This window comes from Protomyctophum parallelum (genome assembly GCF_964188405.1).
Source record: "Protomyctophum parallelum genome assembly, chromosome: 8".
NCBI classification, from domain to species: domain Eukaryota; kingdom Metazoa; phylum Chordata; class Actinopteri; order Myctophiformes; family Myctophidae; genus Protomyctophum; species Protomyctophum parallelum.
This window is the reverse complement of record NC_139703.1, coordinates 32,858,906-32,876,186: the sequence shown is the minus strand read 5'-3', so window position 1 is coordinate 32,876,186 and position 17,281 is coordinate 32,858,906. Positions and strand designations below refer to the sequence as shown.

The following is a 17,281-nucleotide window of genomic DNA, read 5'->3' as shown; positions in this document are numbered from 1 at the left end:
ACCCACACATTCATATGTAGATTGGGGACTATAAACAGGAGGGATGAAGCCAGTAGAGATCAGATTCTCTCTACAGAGACCTCTACAGCACAGAGATCAGCCATGGCTCCTACAATCACTTCACCAATCACCTCTTCTAAGGAGCTCCTGACTCTGAACCACAAGGTAAATTGAAGACTCAACTGAACAGACACTTAAATATTGTTCATAAAGTTCAAGTTGTACCAAATGTATGTTGTTCTTCAGAATTTGGTTATTAATGATGTCTTTCTTCTTTCTGCAGATAAGAAAACCATTAGTGGAGAAGTTGCGCAGAGAGCGAATCAACAGCAGCATTGAGCAGCTCAAGTCTCTCCTGGGTTCAGAGATCCTCAAACAACAAGCTGACTCCAAGCTGGAGAAAGCAGACATCCTGGAGATGACAGTTTGCTTCCTGAGACAGCAGCAGTATCAACCTGTCAACTCAGCTCCTGTCAATCAGGGATACTCCAGGTGTGTCCAAGAGGTTGTGCACTTCCTGTCCAAGGATGAGGTGAAGATACAGTCCCAGAGAAGACTGCTGGACCACTTCCAGAACCTGCAGTCATCCTCTGACAAGAACATGAAGGAGACATGTTTGCCTCAGCTGAGGTCTCCAGTTCAGTCCAGCATCACCAAAGAGAAGAGTCCAGTCAACATCGCCCTCTGGAGGCCGTGGTAGAAAACTGCAGACTGTAACTCCAACCTTACTAACTGAGTTGACCATATTGGTCCAAGACTGTATCATTCAATACTGAATGTATTGTTTATCTGTATTTACAGACAGCTTTATAATACCTTTAATGTTTAAACTAATTTGATTTAAAAAAAAATACTGTTTCAGAGAAAATGAATATAATTATCACTGTCTTTAATGCAAAGACAGATTCATGCTTTCATATTATTATGACATTTATTACCTGATTGTTGCAGTTCAAGTTGAACTAGAAGTGCTTAATGTCAATGACGTTTTACCATTATGCATTTCATATCCTATATGGTTATGCGAGATTGGTTTGTACATTATAGATCCTTTCTGTTTAAATAGAATACTTAACATACTTTTTCGTAGTGACACTGCCATTATTGTGATGATTAGAAACAAATATATTTATATATATATATTAGAAATTGAAAAAAATGTATCACTGTCTTTAACGCAAAGACAGATATTAGCATGTACAGTATGCTGGATTCAAGCTGTCATTATTATGACATTTATTACCTGATTGTTGCAGTTCAAGTTGAACTGGAATCTTAATTTCAATTTTGCCATTATGCATTTAAAGGAATGCTTAATTTACTGCTTTCACCTTTTGTAGTGACACTGACATTAAGATGATTATAATTATGTTCTTTTTATCACTTAATTCATCCCAAAAATATGATCTGTTTCTAAGGTCTTATTTTTCTTATTTGCTCTTGATACTAAATGCCATGTTCCTAGTTTACATGAAGTGTAATATTTACTCTCAATATTGTTCAATTAGTATAATGTGATATTGTATGTCTTTCATAAAGACAAGTTGTTATTGTAAACCCTCTACTCTATTTGAGTACAGTGTCTTGGAGAAATGTCCAAGTTATTGTTGTGATGTTCCATCACTATTATCTGCCTTCACTTCAGGAATTTTCACCTGATATGAGATCATGAGACTCATGGCGTTTTATTGAATAAACCAGACTCAACTGCTATCTTTCTTGTCATTTGCATTTTCTCTACCCATTGACACAAGTCTATATATACCATAATACCAGTGCCATAGAAACATAATAATGTTACATATCATTGCTGTCGGGAGGAACTCAATATATATATACAGTATAGGCCTATATATATTGTGCATAAATCAGTGCTATTGAACACCCTTCATGTCTGTGTGTTGGTTAAAAAGGTATTGATCGAATGGAAAGTATTAAAAGTCACTTCAGACAAAACCTCTTAGCTCCATTGGACCCTCCTATCTGCTAAAACAACTAACTCCACCACCTCTCCCCCTCTCATGCAAGGAAATTGTCTGTCTCTTCACAATATTTGTCTTTTCATAAATTATGCCAATGGGAGATTTAATTATAAGTCATTCAAAGTTTGTTAAATTATTCGGAACTATAGGCTATGAAATGGAAATCTGCGCAATTTCTTGCCTCGGGTAACTTTTCAAATGAAAACAGTATTTTACATAATATTGCTTGGAATGACTCCTGATTCCAGTTGTTCTTTTAGAAAAACCAACTTGGATCCCAAAGGTATTGGCGCCATCTCTCCTAAACAATGACGTCACATTGTGTAACTAATGTGATGTACAATAAGACACACTTCTATTGTCTCTCCATTGAAATCAGTCAATAGACATAGTGTGGGAAACCAGAGAAAGCTCACTCACAGAGCCCCTGTGGGACAATAGATCCAGACCTCTACCCTGGGGGAGTCAGAGGGTGGGGGTGTCTGGACACATATTGATCCATCCTGAACCAGCCTTATCATTTATAGTATCTGTATTTTAACCAAATATGATCTACAACTTAAGGAATTAACCAATTATAATATAATTTCCATACACCCAGAATAAATTTGATGATTATTTGTATGTCATTCATCACTGGCCTAGAGAGAACTATAGCCTATATCACAAGTTGAAGATACATGTTTTTTCTTCATTGTGTGTTTATCGTCATATCATCATCATCATCATCATCATCATCATCATCATCATCATCATCATCAGTAGGCTTTTGATTTCTCTTAAACAACTGGAAAGTGATATTTTGGAGGGGGTTCATTGGGAGGTGCTGTTGTTGGGATATATTAACATTTAACTAGGCACACTTCTATTGTTCAGCGAGAGCTCTGTCAATGAACAGAGTGTGAGAAAGCTCTGGAGAGTAGAGTCACAGTTCAATGTCTTTAGCATCCTACAACCCCACCAGCAGCTGACTATTCTCAGAGGGGAATTGGCACACTTCAGGAACGAGCTGTCTCAAACCCCCATCCTCATGATTAACATGGAAACATTTATCAAGGAATTCAAGTGGAGTAGGTTTTTCATGCACAGTGCACACTACTGTAAAGTGTAATATTACACCACGAATATTTTACACTAGCAGCAACTTATATGAATGTATGACGTAAGCCATGTTTCTTGCAATCCCCTTTGAGATTCTTTCCCTCCAGATGGCTTGTGACCTACGCCAGTTTCTTTTCTGTCTCAACAACACAGAGCTAAAAAGCCGTCAGTCACTAAAGGTCCATTCAAAGTCCTTTTATAGTGCATTGACCACAGCACACAAGAGACTCAGTGTGGGAAGCTCTGACCAACTCTCTACTCACATGATTTCCAGCCAACAGACACCTGTTTCATCTGTGACATCATATATGTTTTAATGTGAAAGAGACATTTTTGCCTTGGAAAAAAGCGCTATATAAATGCACTATTTACCATTTATTTACAATTTTTAACTCAGCAATCGCTTCTTTTATTTCACATCAGGGATCGTTTTTATTTACTTTTGTCAGTATTAAAAGTACCACATCTAGAAGTACATTCTATGAAAAAATACTGTTGGTGTTGATCTGCATGTGATTTTATTATTTATTATTAAAAAAATATATACAAATCCGTAATAAAACATGTTTTTACCATTTAACAGAGCATACATTTGAATGTTATCGCATTGTTGAGGATGAGGAAAGCTGGAGGTCCAGACATTAATAGGCTACTTTACAGTCTTTTAACTTGTAAATGTATGCAGTTACAGTACTACCTGCTTGCATTAATTGATTTTGTTGTTTTGTTTGTAAACATCTTAGGTATACAATGAGATAATCAACTGAATCTGCTTGCAGGGAGGAATTAGCATTTAAGTAGTAGGCACATGCCTATTGTTCGGTGAGAGACATGACAATGACCAAAGTGTGGGAATGCTCTGGAGAGCAGTGTCCCAGGTCCGTACCTCAACCCCCTCCAGGGGAACTGGCACCCGTCTCATTGTGTACCTATACCTCCACGAAACATTCATGTTTCATACACCATAGACTTTGGAAATAAGTTCATGTTTCTGAAAATATGAATGGAATTTTTAACAGGTTGTTCTTCACTGACATGATCACTTAATATTTTCTATGATTTATTTTGCACTATTCTTTTCTGTAGGCCTATAGTACTCATATAAGTGATCCATGTCAGTGTAGCAGGGGCCGGGCTGACATGAAATGACTACGCCACCCTCACAAATAGGAGTGAGGGATCCTACAAACACATTATTACATTAACCATCGCTACTGTATATGCTTCTGGACAATGTAACTGAACAAAATACGGTTTCCCAATTTGGTACGGGTTCAGGATGAACAGAACCAGAGGCTGAAGTGTCAAGTTTATTCAATATGTAGAAAAATATATTCAAGTTAAAATACAGAAGGGATGAGGGGTTATTATACCTGGCAAATCATGATCCTACAGCAGGTGATATAGAGTGAAGGCTTCGTGTCCTACTGGGTCCTTCAAACTAAACATACAGCAAATAAACCAATCAAATCAAATCAAAACAATACAAATGGGCTAAACCAAGCGCAAATGAGGCTAGTGCTACACCAGTATAACGTATGCCAGATATACAAGATGCAGATTGTGTATACTATAGGCTACACAGTGTTAACTTTACACTGGTCAGTAAATTGTGTAGATCATTATTTTACCCAATGGATGATTGTTAACTTAACTGTCTCCCACGTGTGTGATGTAATGATGAGCGTGTGCTCAGTCAAAGTCACTGATCTCAACATCAGGCAGCAGATTTGCTCTCTTTACAGGGTCACCAGTCACCACTTTCCCAGATTCACACAAAGCCTCTCTCCAGTCGTCCACCTGTTCCCCTGAGATCTAGCCACTGTCCCTCAGCAGTAAGAGCATTGAGCATGTGGCAGCACTAATTCCTCATTGTCCTTCCTAGCTCTCTGATTGGCTAAGAGACTGTGAGAAAGTCCAACCAGACCCAGACCCACACATTCATATGTAGAGTGGGAACTATAAATAGGAGGGATGAAGCCACTAGCCAGTAGAAGAGAATAGAGATCAGATTCTCTCTACAGAGACCTCTACAGCACAGAGATCAGCCATGGCTCCTACAATCACTTCACCAATCACCTCTTCTAAGGAGCTCCTGACTCTGAACCACAAGGTAAATTGAAGACTCAACTGAACGGACACTAAAAATATTGTTCATAATTGGTTGTTAGTTTGTTACTTGTTCAAATTAATGTTGTTCTTTAGAATGTGTTTATTTATCATGTCTTTCTTCTTTCTGCAGATAAGAAAACCACTGGTGGAGAAGTTGCGCAGAGAGCGAATCAACAGCAGCATTGAGCAGCTCAAGTCTCTCCTGGGTTCAGAGATCCTCAAACAACAAGCTGACTCCAAGCTGGAGAAAGCAGACATCCTGGAGATGACAGTTTGCTTCCTGAGACGACAGCAGCAGTATCAACCTGTCAACTCAGCTCCTGTCAATCAGGGATACTCCAGGTGTGTCCAAGAGGTGGTGCACTTCCTATCCAAGGATAATGGGAAGATACAGTCCCAGAGAAGACTACTGGACCACTTCCAGAACATGCAGTCATCCTCTGACAAGAACATGATGGAGACATGTTTGCCTCAGCTGAGGTCTCCAGTTCAGTCCAGCATCACCAAAGAGAAGAGTTCAGTCAACATTGCCCTCTGGAGACCCTGGTAGTTAACTGCAAACTGGAAGTCCAACTTGACTGACTGAGTTGACCATATTGGTCCGAGATTACTGTCAACTGTGAAGTTCTTCTTTTTAGTTAACAATTTGTTTAATTTTCCATGAAAATTAAGAAAATGTGTCAATGTGTCTTTCATGTTAACCCATGACAATACGTTGGCACGGACCCCATGTATGTTGCATGAGTCAATTGACACATCAGAATAATCTGATATTAGTGCTATTTATAGGATACTGAATGTATTGTTCACAGCTGTGACATTTCTGTTGTTATAACTGTCACCGTTTTATGGTTAGGCAATCTAACAATCAGTTAAAACTTTTACCTGATTGTTAGATTAAATTGTTTAAAAGAAAATAACGTCCTTCTTGTGGAGGGTTTTCCATTGTGGACTATACTATAACCTAAGTGATTATTAAGACTGATCTGTTGTCAGATCAATATTTTATCTGTCCTTTTTTTTAATGGATTCTTAAAATTATCGATGTCACGATTTTCTAGTGACTACTTTTTGCATAGTGATTTAAATCATGTCAATGCAATCGACCAAACTGGTTGTTTAACTTTTTGTCATCACTATGTGATTATCTTTTATATCTTTTTTTCATTATTATTCTTAGTTTTATAGTGCAAAATATTATGGCTCTCTGACTCTGATCCAACTGTGATATTTCTTTCATGCTAAACTCTGACAATATCTTGGCATGAACACCATGCATGTTGTATGAATGACCGTATACATCAGAATTATCTGATATTAATGTTAGCTCCAAGCTATAGCTCTTGTGCTGTGACTTTTTTCACTGCTGGGATATTTTTTGTTTTACCTGATATTATAGAATCAGATCAAACTGAAAAAACGTTCCTTCTTTTTTTCACTGCTGGGATATTTTTGTTTTACCTGATGTTATAGATCAAATTGATCTAAAAAAAAAAAAAGTTCATTGTGGACTAGATATAGGAATCTAAGTGATTAATTAAGACTGATCTGTTGTAAGATCAATATGTCTAATTTATCCTTTTGTTTTAACAGGGGTGATTAAAATCATACTGTCACCATTTTCCAGTGACACTAATATTTCCATAATGATGTAAATCCTATGAATGTCATATTGACCGAACAGGTTGTTTAACTTTTTGTCATCAAACTGTGATTAGCAAAACCTGATCTATTTTAAGATCGTATTTCTTTCATTTGTCTTTTTTGGTTTTTCTTTACTAAGTGCAAAGTATTATGGTTCTATGACTCTGAACCAACTACTGTGAAATGGAAAGTATATGTTTACCCACAATGCTGTTCATTTAACACAATGTCTTATGTCTCTCATAGAGACGAGTTGTTGTAAATCCTCGACTCTTTTTGAGTACAATGTCTTGGAGACATATCCAAGTTATTGTTGTGATGTGTCATCACTTCTATCTGGCTTCAGGAGAGGAATTTGATCCACATGATGTGACTCATTGAGTCTTTTTCAATAAACAAACAAACTGACATCTTTTTAGTCCTTTATCTTTTGTCTCTATGAATTAACTTCATGTCGATATTACAATAGCAATGATCAACATTATTAGTATTTTTATTATTAGGCCAATGAAGATTTAATTACCTTCAGAGTTTATTAAATTATTCAGACCTAAATGGCAATCTGTGCAATTGCCTGGCTTATCGAGGTAACTTTTCAAATGAAAACAGCTTAAACTCATTCCATGCAGCACTATTTTACAAAGTCATGGTTTTGTCTTGCATAATATTGCCACGTCATTATTTTGGAATGACAACCAATTTAGATCCCAAAAGTTTGCCTCTATGTCGCTCCTCTCCTAAACAATGACGTCACATTGTGTAACTAATGTGTTGTAAAATAAGACACACTTCTATTGTCTCTCCATTGAAATCAGTCAATAGACAAGAGTGTGGGAAACCAGAGAAAGCTCACTCACAGAGCCCCTGTGGGACAATAGATCCAGACCTCTACCCTGGGGGAGTCAGAGGGTGGGGGTGTCTGGACACATATTGATCCATCCTGAACCAGCCTTATCATTTATAGTATCTGTATTTTAACAAAATATGATCTACAAGGAATCAACCAATTATAATATAATTTCCATACAACCAGAATTAATTTGATGATTATTTGTATGTCATTCATCACTGGCCTAGAGAGAACTATAGGGGCTACTGTGGCTCAAGAGGTAGAGCAGGTCATCCACGTCCAATGATCCATGGGTCGGCGGTTCGAATCCCGGCTCCTCCTGTCTACATGTCAAAGTGTCCTTGGGCAAGACACTGAACCCCAAATTGCTCCCGATGTGCTGGTTGGTACCTTGCATGTCTTCTGCCGCAATCGGTGTATGAATGTGTGTGTGAATGGGTGAATGTAATGCACAATCTATGTAAAGCGCCTTGGATAAAGGCACTATATAAATGCATTTATAAATACCATTTATAACCTATATCATAAGTTGAAGATAACTGTTTTTTCTTCATTGTGTGTTTATCGTCATATCATCATCATTGCATCAGTAAGCTTTTGATTTCTCTTAAACAACTAGAAATTATATTTTGGAGGGGGTTCATTGGGAAGTGCTGTTGTTGGGATATATTAACATTTAACTAGGCACACTTCTATTGTTCAGTGAGAGCTCTGTCAATGAACAGAGTGTGAGAAAGCTCTGGAGAGCAGAGTCACATTTCAATGTCTTTAGCATCCTCAACCCCACCAGCAGCTGATTATTCTCAGAGGGGAATTGGCACACTTCAGGAACGAGCTGTCTCAAACCCCCATCCTCATGATTAATATGGAAACATTTATCAAGGAATTCAAGTGGAGTAGGTTTTTCATGCACAGTGCACACTACTGTAAAGTGTAATGTCACACCACGAATATTTTACACTAACAGCAACTTATATGAATGTATGACGTAAGCCATGTTTCTTGCAATCCCCTTTGAGATCCTTTCCCTCCAGATGGCTTGTGACCTACGCCAGTTTCTTTTCTGTCTCAACAACACAGAGCTAAAAAGCCTTCAGTCACTAAAGGTCCATTCAAAGTCCTTTTATAGTGCATTGACCACAGCACACAAGAGACTCAGTGTGGGAAGCTCTGACCAACTCTCTACTCACATGACTTCCAGCCAACAGACACCTGTTTCATCTGTGACATCTAACTATATACGCTTTAATGTGAAAGAGACATTTTTGCCTTGGAAAAAAGTGCTATATAAATGCACTATTTACCATTTATTTACCATTTTTAACTCAGCAATTGCTTCTTTTATTTCACATCAGGGATCGTTTGAATTTACTTTTGTCAGTATTAAAAGTAACACATCTTGACAACTGTGCAAAGTACTATGAAAAAATACTGTTGGTGTTGATCTGCATGTGATTTTATTATTTATTATTTAAAAAATAAAAATAAATACAAATCCGTAATAAAACATGTTTTACCATTTAACAGAGCATACATTTGAATGTTATCGCATTGTTGAGGATGAGGAAAGCTGGAGGTCCAGACATTAATAGGCTACTTTACAGTCTTTTAACTTGTAAATGTATGCAGTTACAGTACTACCTGCTTGCATTAATTGATTTATGTCTGTTTGTAAACATCTTAGGTATACAATGAGATAATCAACTGAATCTGCTTGCAGGGAGGAATTAGCATTTAAGTAGTAGGCACATGCCTATTGTTCGGTGAGAGACATGACAATGACCAAAGTGTGGGAATGCTCTGGAGAGCAGTGTCCCAGGTCCGTACCTCAACCCCCTCCAGGGGAACTGGCACCCGTCTCATTGTGTACCTATACCTCCACGAAACATTCATGTTTCATACACCATAGACTTTGGAAATAAGTTAATGTTTCTGAAAATATGAATGGAACAGTTTGTTCTTCACTGACATGATCACTTAATATTTTCTATGATTTATTTTGCATTATTCTTTTCCAAAGTCCAAATTTCATTCTGACCCCTCCACGAAAAGGCCTCGTTGTCCTGACCTCTTATCTATCATTTATACATTATGGATAAATAGTGTGGACTTAGTTTTTTCGTCTGTGGCATTCATTATGAAATGACTACGCCACCCTCACAAATAGGAGTGAGGGATCCTACAAACACATTAACCATCGCTACTCTTCTGGACAATGTAACTGAACAAGATACGGCTTCCTAATTTGGTACGGGTTCAGGATGAACAGAACCAGAGTGTCAAGTGTCAGTGTCAGTGTCAAGTTTATTCAACATGTAGAAAAATATATTCAAGTTAAAATACAGAAGGGATGAGGGGTTATTATAGCTGGGAAATCATGATCCTACAGCAGGTGATATAGAGTGAAGGCTTCGGTTTAGCCCATTTGTAAACAATACAAATGGGCTAAACCAAGAGCAAATTAAGTAAATAAAGTAATGAAAGTAAACACAGTAAACAAAATCCAAACCATGCACTATTAATTAATGCCCCAATATAAACCCATGTCCTCAGACTCCTCAACACCACTATGGCACAGCACATGGCCCAACAAATAATCTGGTAAAACCCAGTCTCAAATACAATATGGCACAGTGGGAAAAACAGTGAAAGGTTGTAGGTTAGGTTAGATAGGTTAGTTGTCCTCTAGAGAGTCTAGACAACAATAGAGCACAATACATCTGTTTACCACTCAATACAAATTCATTACATTATACAAAATATAGCAAAACGACTACAATACAACTAAATACCAAAACCTACCCAGTCAATATACTCAAGGGCAGGCTAAGCATGAGGCCTCAAACCTGGTTTATGCACTACCCTTAAGCAGCAGTGCTACACTAGCCTGGCTAATAAGCCAGACTAATATCACACAACACTGTCAGCAGGTATTTTTTTTTTGCCTGCCAACCGCTGATTCGGTCTGGCTTATTAGCCAGGCTAGTGCTACACCAGTATAACGTATGATAGTCTGATTAGCGTGTGTTCTGTCTGCATCATGTTAATGATACGCCTATTTATGGTGGAACATATGTGCCAGATATACAAGATGCAGATTGTGTATACTATAGGCTAAACAGTGTTAACTTTACACTGGTCAGTAAATTGTGTAGATCATTATTTTACCCAATGGATGATTGTTAACTGTCTCCCACGTGTGTGATGTAATGAGGAGCGTGCCGTGTGCTCAGTCAAAGTCACTGATCTCAACATCAGGCAGCAGATTTGCTCTCTCTACAGGGTCACCACTTTCCCAGATCCACACAAAGCCTCTCTCCAGTCGTCCACCTGTTCCCCTGAGATCTAGCCACTGTCCCTCAGCAGTAAGAGCATTGAGCATGTGGCAGCACTAATTCCTCATTGTCCTTCCTAGCTCTCTGATTGGCTAAGAGACTGTGAGAAAGTCCAACCAGACCCAGACCCACACATTCATATGTAGATTGGGGACTACTGTATAAATAGGAGGGATGAAGCCACTAGAGATCAGATTCTCTCTCAGTCTCTACAGAGAGCAGACCTCTACAGCACAGAGATCAGCCATGGCTCCTACAATCACTTCACCGATCACCTCTTCTAAGGAGCTCCTGACTCTGAACCACAAGGTAAATTGAAGACTCAACTGAACAGACACTTAAATATTGTTCATAATTGGTTGTTAGTTTGTTATTTGTTCAAATGAATGTTCTTCAGAATTTGGTTATTAATGATATCTTTCTTCTTTCTGCAGATAAGAAAACCATTGGTGGAGAAGTTGCGCAGAGAGCGAATCAACAGCAGCATTGAGCAGCTCAAGTCTCTCCTGGGTTCAGAGATCCTCAAACAACAAGCTGACTCCAAGCTGGAGAAAGCAGACATCCTGGAGATGACAGTTTGCTTCCTGAGACGACAGCAGCAGTATCAACCTGTCAACTCAGCTCCTGTCAATCAGGGATACTCCAGATGTGTCCAAGAGGTGGTGCACTTCCTGTCCAAGGATGAGGTGAAGATACAGTCCCAGAGAAGACTGCTGGACCACTTCCAGAACCTGCAGTCATCCTCTGACAAGAACATGAAGGAGACATGTTTGCCTCAGTTGAGGTCTCCAGTTCAGTCCAGCATCACCAAAGAGAAGAGTCCAGTCAACATCGCCCTCTGGAGGCCGTGGTAGAAAACTGCAGACTATAACTTGAACTTGAGTTGACCATATTGGTCCAAGACTGTCAAAGAACTGTATCATTCAATACTGAATGTATCGCTTCTCTGTATTTACAGACAGCTTCATAATACCTTTAATGTTTAAACTAATTAGAAAAAATACTGTTTCAGAGAAAATGAATATAATTATCACTGTCTTTAATGCAAAGACAGATTCAGGCTGTCATATTATTATGACATCTATTACCTGATTGTTGCAGTTCAAGTTGAACTAGAAGTGCTTAATGTCAATGACATTTTACCATTATACATTTCATATCCTATATGGTTATGCGAGATTGGTCTGTACATTATAGATCGTTGTGTATAAATGGCATACTTAACTTACTGCTGTCACTTTTTTGTAGTGACACTGACGTAATTATGATGATTAGAAAAAATCTAATATTTCTGAGAAATTGAAAATAATTATCACTGTGTCTTTAATGCAAAGACAGATTCAAGCTGTCATATTATTGTGACATTTATTACTCGATTGTTGCAGTTCAAGTTGAACTGGAAGTGCTCATTTCAATGAGTTTTTGCTATTATGCATTACATATGCTATACGGATACGGTTATGCAGGAGCCAGTAACATTTAAAGTGATGCTTTACTGCTGCTGCTTTACACTTTTTTGTAGTGACACTGACATTATGATGTAGCCTATCATTTGTTTTTTTGTCCTTAAAACATGATCTGTTTTAAGGTCTTATTTTCTTATGCCTTTGTTCCGATGAACACTGAACAGTTTACACAATGTGTAATATATTCTCACAATATTATTCAATTTGTATAATGTTATATTGTATGTCTTTCATAAAGACAAGTTATTGTAAACCCTCTACTCTTTTGAGTACAGTGTCTTGGAGAAATGTCCAAGTTATTGTTGTGATGTGTCATCACTTGTATCTGCCTTCACTTCAGGAATTTTCACCTGATGTGAGATTATACGACTCACAGAGGTTTATTGAATAAACCAGACTCAACTGCCATCTTTCTTGTCATTGAATTTTCTCTACCCATTGAAACAAGTCTCTATACCAGATCTATAGAAATATAATAATGTTACATACCGTTAGGCCTATTATGCAAAATATTATAATAATTAAGGAACATTATTTTATTTCTAAATATTGGACAATGAGCTCACACAAGCTATGTGATGGGTAACGGGACACAGTTTGATTGTTCCCCCAATGAAAGCTGTGAATGGACAGCGTGTGGGAAACCGGGGAAAACTCATTCACAGTGATACAATAGTTCCAAATCTCTATCCTGGTGGTGACGTGTGATGGGACAAGAACCTCTACCCTTGGGGAGGTTACTTTGAACTGTGTTTTAGTTATCTTTCAACATAGTAGAATGGGCAATGATGCTTCTTCTTATTCTTCGATGCTATTATGTAAACACATTGGACATTGATTTAAAGTAATTTATTTTATTTTTTACACTTTGCTTAATGTCATGTAATGCCATGTCATGAATATATGACAGTAGATGTATTCGAAGATTTCAAATGCAGTGGTATTTCCTCAAAATAAATCCTTGATCAAGTCGAGCCTATTGATTATACTGTTGGGCCAGTGTTAGCTACCATGTTTTTATATTGAAATTCATATAGGCCTACAGTATGATCCTTTTCTCGTGTTGTTGAGGAAAGCTAGAAGTCCAACCATTAAGACTTTATGTTTACTTTTATATGTATGGACTTGCTTCCATTCATTTCTGATTTGTGTCTGTTTACAAACAAAATAGCTACAATGAGATAATTAACAGAATCTGCTTGGCAGGGAGGAATTTAAGTAGTAGGCACATGCCTATTGTTCAGTGAGAGACATGTCAATGACCAAAGTGTGGGAATGCTCTGGAGAGCAGTGTCCCATGAGGTCCGTACCGTACCTCACCCGCCTCCAGGGGAACTGGCCAGTGGTGGAAAGTAACAAAGTACATTAAACTTAAGTACTGAACTTGAGTACAATTTTGAGGTATTTGTACTTTCCTTGAGTATTTAAATTTCCACAACTTTTACTTCTACTCCACTACATCGAGTAGCCTATAACATTGTTATACCAATACTTTATTTACTCAAGTCAATTTTGAATTCCGGACTTGTACTTGTATTTCAATATTGCAGTATTGGTACTTTTACTTAAGTAAAAACACAAGTACTTTTTCCACCACTGGAACTAGCACCCGTCTCGTTATGTACCTACTGTTCCTCCACGTTCATGTTTTATACACCATAAAATCTTCTGTTCATTCTGAGATGTACAAATGTAACCAACCAGGCAACCACATGCAATGGCACAGGCCAATCAGACAGAAATATAGTCACAGTCACTTCAAGCAATATTCACAAAAGAGCAGCCATTGTTACCATAATTTATATGACCATTGTGTTATTGTGTATTGATGATGTTGCATGTGTTTCTCAAAGTTATTTTTAACTTCCCCAAGAGGGCATCTTTGAAAATAGAAAGACGTATCTGCTGCATAATTATGCTTTTAATCTACATCTACAGTTATGAATGTCCTATTACTATTTCCAGCCAGGTAATTCTACATTAGTAGTTTCAAAAGGCATTAAAATTACTTTAGTTGTGTTTCTTGTCAATTCTAAAACTTGGGTGCCAGCCAATCCAGATGGTTTGGGATATCAGGTTCTGTGTCAAGACAACACAGAGGAAACAGCCACCACTAAAGGCCATTCAAAGTCCTTTTGTAGTGCATTGACCACAGCACACAGGACTCAGTGTGGGAAACTCTGACCAACTCTCTACTCACATGACGTCAAGTGACAAGACAGGAGAAACATCTGCTTCATTCATGCACATTACATCACAGCATCAAATTAAAGTTCCAAAGACCCACATCATGAAACTAAATCGATAGTTGCTCTCTAAGTTTGTACAGTTGTTCCAAGATCCTGTTAACATGTTAAAATGTCACTCATTAGTAATGTGTACAAAATGTACATATAACCAGATATTCCACATAATGTAGATAGAATGTGATACATTGCATGGTAATATGCACTGGCCTGTAAATTGTTCAGCTTATTCTATATGTTATGCCATTAATTAGGCGCTATCTGTCTCCCACGTGTGTGATGTAATGATGAGCGTGTGCTCAGTCAAAGTCATTGATCCCAACCATTAGACAGCAGAACTGCTCTCTTTACAGGGTCTCCACTTTCCCAGATTCACACAAAGCCTCTCTCCAGTCGTCCACCTGTTCCCCTGAGATCTAACCATTGTCCCTCAGCAGTAAGAGCATGGAGCATGTGGCACGGCAGCATTACATTCCTCATTGTCCTTCCTGGCTCTCTGATTGGCTAAGACTGTGAGAAAGTCCAACCAGACCCAGACCCACACATTCATATGTAGATTGGGGACTATAAATAGGAGGGATGAAGCCAGTAGAGATCAGATCCTCTCTACAGAGACCTCTACAGCACAGAGATCAGCCATGGCTCCTACAATCACTTCACCAATCACCTCTTCTAAGGAGCTCCTGACTCTGAACCACAAGGTAAATTGAAGACTCAACTAAACGGACACTTAAAATATTGTTCATAATTGGTTCTGGTTGTACTTATTCAAATGTATGTTGTTCTTCAGAATGTGTTAATTAATTATGTCTTTCTTCTTTCTGCAGATAAGAAAACCATTGGTGGAGAAGGTACGCAGAGAGCGAATCAACAGCAGCATTGAGCAGCTCAAGTCTCTCCTGGGTTCAGAGATCCTCAAACAACAAGCTGACTCCAAGCTGGAGAAAGCAGACATCCTGGAGATGACAGTTTGCTTCCTGAGACGACAGCAGCAGTATCAACCTGTCAACTCAGCTCCTGTCAATCAGGGATACTCCAAGTGTGTCCATGAGGTGGTGCACTTCCTGTCCAAGGATGAGGTGAAGATACAGTCCCAGAGAAGACTGCTGGACCACTTCCAGAACCTGCAGTCATCCACTAACAAGGAGACTTGTTTGCCTCACTTGAGGTCTCCAGTTCAGTCCAGCAGCACCAAAGAGAAGAGTCCAGTCAACATCGCCCTCTGGAGGCCTTGGTAGAAAACTACAGACTGGAACTCAAACCTGATTAATTGACTTGACCATATTGGTCCAGGATTTCTGTCAAACAGCTGTAATTTCAATACAGAAAGACTGCCTTCAGTATGTAAACTTTATAAAGAAGGGTTTTTTTTTTTTTTTTTACTACTTGTAGGCTAATGTTTTATGTTAAAACGTATTTCTCTTTTCATCAGAAAAGAAAATGTTCCGAGACTGAAAAAACATCACTAAGGCATGGAGCAGCAGATTTTAAGTTATGAGGTGGATCTTTTAACTGCCATGACAATGTTTTTACCTGACAGTTAAAGATCAGTTATATTGATCTGAAACTTTTACTGTCCTCAAGTGGACATATATGTTTAATCTAAGTGATTAAATAAGCCTGATCTATTGTAAGTCAATTCAAAAGGCATACCTAACTTTACTGACATTAATTTCTAGTAACACTAACATTGTTATGACAATGTGTATTGTGAAGTATCTTCAGTATAATGCAATATAATATTGAATTTATCTGTCAACCTTGAAGACTTGACAATGTATTTGACAGTTGCGGATCAGTTATATTGATCTAAAATGTGTACTTTAAGGATAAGTATTTTATCTTAAAGTAGTATCTTTTTATTTTTTTAAAGCATATCAATGTACAGTCACAATTCTCTCTTGACACTACAATTGTTATGACAATGTGCATCGTCCTTCTTCGTCCTTCACACACTGGCTATTTATCTTTTTATCATCACTTAGGAAATTGGCAAAAACCTGGTGTATTTTATGATCTTATTTTGATCATTTGCATTTCTTCCTACAAAATGTAATGTTTTCAACAACCAATTGTATAATTGTTCATGTCACACTGTCCCACCTACGTCTCTCATAGAGACAAGTTGTCATTGTAAATCCTCTACTCGTTTTGAGTACATTGTCTTGGAGAAATATCCAAGTTATTGTTGTGATGTGTCATCACTTCTATGTGCCTTTAGCTCAGTTGAAGAATATATTGCTGAAATGAATGATTCATTGAATCTTCTTCAATAAAAAAAACATCAACTGCAACCTTTTGTGAACATTTCCTTCTCCATTCACTGATAAAGATCTCAAAATTAGTTATCTTAATCTGACTTTATGAAGTCTTTGACTAGGTCTTAATTAATGCCAGTGGATTATCTTATTACAATACATTAGCCATGGTTAATGTAAGAACTGTTGTTGTTTTTTCTTTTACCAAGAATTATGTTTTTTGAAAAGGAAACTTCCAAAGAAAAACTTGATTGCTCTTTTTTGGAAATGTCTTGCATGGAAATCTG

General features: G+C 37.8%; 3 pseudogenes across 3 annotated transcripts; all 3 read left to right on the top strand.

The window, feature by feature from the left end:
- The first annotated feature begins 43 nt into the window (after positions 1–43).
- Positions 44–700, top strand: LOC310863307 (transcription factor HES-5-like; annotated as a pseudogene). Its single transcript has 2 exons — positions 44–165; positions 284–700. The product of its transcript is annotated as a transcription factor HES-5-like (transcript).
- Positions 701–4,933: 4,233 nt separating this feature from the next.
- On the top strand, positions 4,934–11,878 carry LOC310863003 (annotated as a pseudogene). Its single transcript has 4 exons — positions 4,934–5,196; positions 5,326–5,710; positions 11,194–11,333; positions 11,459–11,878. The product of its transcript is annotated as an uncharacterized misc_RNA (transcript).
- A 3,437-nt stretch (positions 11,879–15,315) lies between these two features.
- Positions 15,316–15,974, top strand: LOC310862782 (transcription factor HES-5-like; annotated as a pseudogene). The gene is made up of 2 exons: positions 15,316–15,437; positions 15,564–15,974. The product of its transcript is annotated as a transcription factor HES-5-like (transcript).
- Positions 15,975–17,281: the final 1,307 nt, after the last annotated feature.